This window comes from Balaenoptera borealis (assembly GCF_965194805.1).
Source record: "Balaenoptera borealis genome assembly, chromosome: 2".
Taxonomy (NCBI): Eukaryota; Metazoa; Chordata; class Mammalia; order Artiodactyla; family Balaenopteridae; genus Balaenoptera; species Balaenoptera borealis.
In genome coordinates, this window is record NC_138867.1 from 76970031 (window position 1) to 76976311 (window position 6281).

Here is a 6281-nt window from a genome sequence, read left to right on the forward strand (position 1 = left end):
CCTTTTCTGGATAGCCATTCATACCTAACAACCTGAGGGCTGTTTCTCCTTCATGAAGTATATGTAACAATGGCTAAGGAAAACAATTTAAATGATATTGTAGTCAGCATCTGAGACTTAATAAAACAATTCTCATTTCAGAACAAATTATAATCAATTACTCAGCTTCAACCATTTGGAGATGTGTATCTATAGCAAAAACAAAACCAAACAAAAAAAACTTTTAAACTGCCTAATGTCAGGCTCTAGTTTTCCACTTATTTACTGTGTTTTAACCAATTTAATTCCAAGAAAAACCAAAAAGAAAAAATATTGGGGAGAAACTGAAAGTAATGGTCTCATCTTACCCCATCACCTCCCACCTGTCATACAATCTCTACCCTCTAAAGAGAAATCCTCCTGTCAATGTGGCTTCCAGTTGAAAATGGAAAAGAAATAATATGTCTTCACTAAAAGGCTGTTCATCGTGTTCTCAGTTATTTGCTTTTTTTCAGGACTTAAATATGACATCCCAGAGAGTGAGGGCAAGAAAAAGCTGAAAAAAGAGTCACCTGAAAGTATCACCTGGACTTGGTAGAGAATCCTAATGTGTGTGTGCATACTTATGTGTAAGGGCAAAATGACCCATCCAATCAAACCTCCAACCCAGAATGTATGGGACACATTTACATAAACATCCATACACCCTGGAAAATCTCTAAGCACATGTGTGCAGAGATGTAGTCCTATGCAAGCTCAGCTAGCTGTCCACATACATGTATTCACTTCTGGAGTAAAGGCATTTTCATTGCTCCCATAGTTTCTTTCCATTTAGGGCGATTAGATGATGTCTATTCAAAGTTGCTGATCCAGAGAGAAAATAAGAGTAGATAAAAGGAGATTTCAAGTGACCTCCTCGTCCCTTTCACACCAACCTGGGCCCTAGAATAGCCAAGGATCAACTAACACAAAAGCCCTTTCCTTTTTCTTTTCAGCTTCAGAAGATTTCATGCAAATGGTTAACAATAAAACACAGAACTATCACCGAGTTTTGTTAGATCACGCATTTGGAATACTTTATTAACTCCTCCCACAGATAGGCTAGGTTTATTATCCACCTCTGAAGTGGGTAAATAAAATATACATAGCAAAACAGAGGGCATAATTATTTACTGCTCCATGTGGTTTGTATCAGTGGTGTACTATGCTCATTCTTTTTCATTTAGACTTTACCTAAAGCCCCTCTCCCCTACTGATGGAAGACACTGTAATAAACATGTCTTTCCACTGACAGTTTAGAGGGAAATGTTAGGTTTATATTTACATTAAACTTCTGATAGGTAAAATAGGATTGTAGCATGACCATAGTTACCAACAGATCTGCTGGCTTTGTGAGCCAATACTTTTCCACTAGTTTATAGGCAGTGAAGAAAGTGGCATTGAAGACAAACATATTCCAGCAGTTTTTAATCAGTGAATGTCCAACTCAGATCTGCTTCTGATGGGCTAATCCTGTAGTAAAAGAAATAGGTGCTCTGACAGGTGACTATTAAGGGAAAGTATAGAGTATAGTTAATTGTATTGCCAGGGTACTTTAACAAGTTTCAAACTCATTTCAAAACATAACTGTTCTTCCAAACCCAAGTCATTTTCCCTAGGAAGAAGAGCCATGCAATTATTCTTCACTCAAGTTGGACATTTAAAATAAAGAAATACATTTGGTAACACAAAAGTCTTAATTTTTGTGTTCTTAATTTTTGCATAAATGCATTTAGATAGGTAAGGCTTGATTTTTACAGAAAGTAAATATTTGGCTTCACTGGTGTGCTAGGAATCGTTGTCACTTTTCCTCCTACAAAAGGCTTGATTTGCATCCAAAGGTCAGCACTTGCTCTCCTGCCATTTTCCCTTGGCTACTCCTGGGCCCTCTAACTGGGCACCCAAGCAAAAAGGGGAAATGCTTCCCTTATCTCTCTTTTCCAAAACACCTGCTTTAACTGGCCAGTTTGTGATAGAAAACTAAACTGCTTTTTAAGGTAAAGCACTTATCTCTGGGCATTTTGACCCAAAGGTGACAAAGAAGAAATGCCCAGGCCAAACCAGAGTGATAGTGAGTACACAAGCCTGCTGGATCCGTGGTTCAACGACATAGGCAGGCTGAGAGCAGACAGTCCAGCAGAAGCCTGACTCCCAACTTGGCCTTTCCACCCTTGTCTTCATGTTGACAAAGGCAGAACTTTTTACAGCTGGGCAGCCACAATACAAGAGTTCAGTCTTGCAAGAAGGGGTGGTTTCTGACATAGGGTGTTTGTTTGTTTGTTTGTTTTGGGTTTTGTTTTTAAATAATCACAAAACATTAGGCAGGCATTACTGTGCCTCTCTTCACCCTTTTCTTCAAAAGATCTATGCAAGACCATTTTAAATACATCTTCTTCAATTTCGTTTTTCACAGCCTTAACCTCATACCAAGGGAGACTAATTGATTCGGCACCTTTAAAATAAGCTCTTTGGGAAAGGTCTGCAGTACGAGCCGAAGAACTGACCTTTCTCCCAGCGATCGCAAGCATGTTCATCTCTCCAGATGGGCTTGATAAAACAGGGTTATTTCTGTTCTGTGGTCTCTCAAAACAGAATAATACCATTTTTAACAATTTAGGGGATAGGGAAGAGATACAGGAGAGAATTTTCTACACATATCTGGTCATTTGTAGGGTCTCACGGCTCTTGAACTAAATTTAGAAAACATTTTTACAAAGCCACCGTTTTTTTCAGTGTGATTTACCAAAAAGCCAAAACAAATGATCCGTTGAGTTTGGGGAGAGCAAAATACCAATATCAGAGAGGTCATAGAATTAGTGAAGAATGATTCCAGCCTTAGTGGAAGGAGAGATAGTGGTGAGGGGGTTGTTAATCAGCTAGAAAGGCTGCATGGATCCGGACTCTGGGGCCTGGAATGCAAGTCATGCTGTATATACAGCCACAGACCTCTGCTTCTCTCCTTCTCCCACCAGGTCACAACTGTTTATTGTCTGTCCCACTAGAAGAGAGCAAGTGTTGTCTGGAAGGCTTTTGGAAAGTGATTAAGGCTGAGCTGTGATGCTAGCAATCTGCAAGAGGTATTGTAAGCCTGATTCCTCTCCCCAGGCGGAGGGGTACCTTCTCATGTCTCTTGGGGAACCACACTGGAGACTTGGTGTGCACTGAACTGGCCTATGGGGACCAGGACAGAGGAAGACTTTAGAAGTGAGGCCTGGGAGTCCAGGCCCCGGTGAGGAAACCAGCCGGGTGTCCTGTCTCTACACCAGCCTCGCCAGGAGAGAGAGACCTTGGAGAGGGCCGAATATATATGGCCACCATGCTGGCAGTCTCAAGGAGTGTGCTGAGACAAGGGCCACAGTGGGTTTGGGTCCAAGAGACCCAGTTAGAGGTCCCCGGAAACAAGGGCTTGGTGGAGAAGGGAGGGAGAAAGATCTGGAGAAGAGAGGATGAGTGGAAGGAAGATGGAAATTCCATCTGCTTTTCTGCTTCTGCAGCTGAGCGTTCCTGGACCCGTGTGTGGATTTGCACAGTTTGAGGACCTACGTGCTCCCTCAAAATATGACCACTTTCTATTACGCGCCCTCCCCAACCGCAACAGATATCATTGTCTCCGGGGTTGCGTGTGGGGCGCTTCCGGTAGTGTGCCAAGTTGAACTCGTAACGAACGACAGCCTCGTGGAGAGAAAGCCTCGGCTGCCTCAGGACCTGAGCTGACCCTCAGTCCCTCCACGGAAGCCGTTTGCTGGGGGTGGGGCTTTGAGCCAAAGTGGAGGCGCTCTGCGGGTGTGCAAATGCGATGGGGGAACACAGGGTCCAGAAGAGAAACTGAGCCTAGAGTGATGCTTGGGCTGGAAGGGGAAAGCGCCCCTCCTCGAAAAGCCTCGGTTTCTTCTTGCCCCTCTCACGACAGAAAGTTGGCGCATACGCCCGGCAGGAGCGTGATCTGTTCCCCTGCTTTGAAAAGCCGAGGGTTTCCACTGCTCCGGGCACCACAACCAACAGCCACCCCTCCCTTTCCGAGACTAAGGCCGAGGGCTGCACCCCTCCCTCCCTCCCTTCCTTCCACAGAAGCAGGCAGCTTCGCCTGAGGCCACTCGAGGTCTCCGCTTCTTCCCATACCCGGGGTCACACCAGATCCCAGGGGCCTCTTGCGAGTTAGGAAGCTCAGGGTAGGGGCCGGCAGAAAGAGCCCACAGCGCGGGTGAGCGGGCCCCACCGCTCTCGGGGAGCCTCATCTAGTCCTCCTGCCACGCCTTGCCCCTAGCTTGCAAGGCCGAACCGAGGCCGACGCCGCTTAGCTGGCTCCTTCCCGCGCCCACCCAGCCCTGGGGCGCGGCCCCCGGCGTCGGCTCCCCCGCCCCGCGCGCCCGCCCTGTGCGCCCTCTGACGCAAACGCGCGCCCCTGCCCAGCGCCGAGGAAAGCTTTCTCGTCGGTTTTAATTGAGGCTCTTCCTTTCACACACACTCGCACCGTCCTCACCCCTGGGGAGGTGACCCCTCCCCACCCCCAGCCCTCTTGCTGCTGCGCGAGAAGTCTGGCTGGGCTGCGGCGCTGCGGATCTGGTGCTCTCTCGCTGCTGCCGCCGCCGCCGCCGCCGCCGCCGCCGCCGCCGCCGCGGGTTCTCCGCTGGGGAGAGTGGCGTGGTGTCCCTTTTAATTCGCTGACACTATCACCCACATCAAACAGGCAGTCATCGATCGCGTTACATTAGGGGATCCCGTTACAAACGGCGTCCGCAGGTGGGCGGCAGGAGCCTTGCTCGCCAGGGCCTGGCTGCAGCCTGGCAAGGAGCTGGCTGCAGGGCCAGCCCGGCCGGACTTGGAAGCCGACTCCACCGCGGCTCCGGCTTGGCACCGGAGGGGGGGGGGCGGCGATGGCGGCGCGGGTGCCAAACCTGTGGACCCTCCGCCCCCGGTCCTCCGCCCCCAGGCTGGAGGCGCCGCAGCATTTTCCCGCCAGTGCGGGAGGAGGGTAGAGAATGGGGGTGGAGGAGACCTGTTTTGAATTTGGACTGATGCTCGGCGGGCACGATCCTCAGCTCCAGGGCGGCGCCGCGGCCGTGATCCCTACCTCCACGCCGCCGCGGGACAGAGGCCGGGTGAGGGCAGCTCCGGAGCAGGCCCCGCGGAAAGTTCTTCTCGACCCGCCCCGGCTGACTGGACTGAGGCCCCGGCCTGCAGAAGCCATGCTAGCAAAGGCTGCCTCCCGGCCTGTCCGCGTTGCCAACCCCGAGTTCAAAAGAAACGATAATCATTGCGTTACTTGCCTGGTGGGGCAGGACTTGGCCGAGTCTCGCTTCTGGTGCCCACGACTCCCGGTCCAGGGTCCGAGGGCGGCTGGGCCCGAGGGCCGGGCGTCCAGGGGGCCTCTGGTTCCCTGGCGCTCGCTCTCGCTTCCTCTTCCACTCGCTCCGTCTCTCTCCACGTTCTCTTTCCTTCTCCCTGTATCCCTCTGTGCCTGCTTCCTCTGCCCTCGACTGCCTGCCTTTGTACTAGATGGGGAGAACAATTTAGAATTTATATGTAGAAAGCTCGTTCTTTATCTTTTTCTTCCTTCTTCCCTTTTTTCTTTCTTTTCTCCTTTCTTTCCTCCTTTCTTTTTCTTTCTTTCTTTCTTTCTCTTTCTTTCTTTTTCTTTCTTTCTTTTCCTCCTTTCTTTTCTTTCGTCCTGTCTTTTAATCGTGTTCATTTCACCTTTTAACTGACCGGGAGACGTAAGCGCGTTTATTTGGGGAGAAGGGCGAGGGCAAGGAGCCCTCGCCGGCCCCCACCGCCTCCTCTCCATCAGCTGCGTACAATGGGCCGCCGCTTGCGGAGTGCATTGACTGTCTCTTCATTATTCGAGCTGGAGGGGCTGCGGGGCAGACACGGAAAAGCCTTTATTCTGCTCTTTAAAATCGTCGCTCGTCACTAAGCGGTCGCCGACTCCAGACTTGTAGGCTGGAGAGACCGGGAAGCGCAAAACGTACCCCAAACACGCAGCGCTTCCCAAACCCCTCCCTAGTGAAATTTAAAGGGAGAACGTGTATTAAAAAACAAACCCTACCTCTGTCAATACAGCGTGGCCATTTACTCCCACCTTTACCTGAGGGCGTGTTGAGGCTCAGGGTGCTGGAGCTGAGACAAACTTTTACGCTCTCCCGAGTCTAGGGGCGGGCGGGCAAGCGCAGCTCCCACCCCCGGCGGCAGCAGCGGCGGCTTTGTCACTCCGCGCCGCTCCGCGCCCGCCTGAGCCTGCCTAGGGGAGCGATCTCAAAACGAGG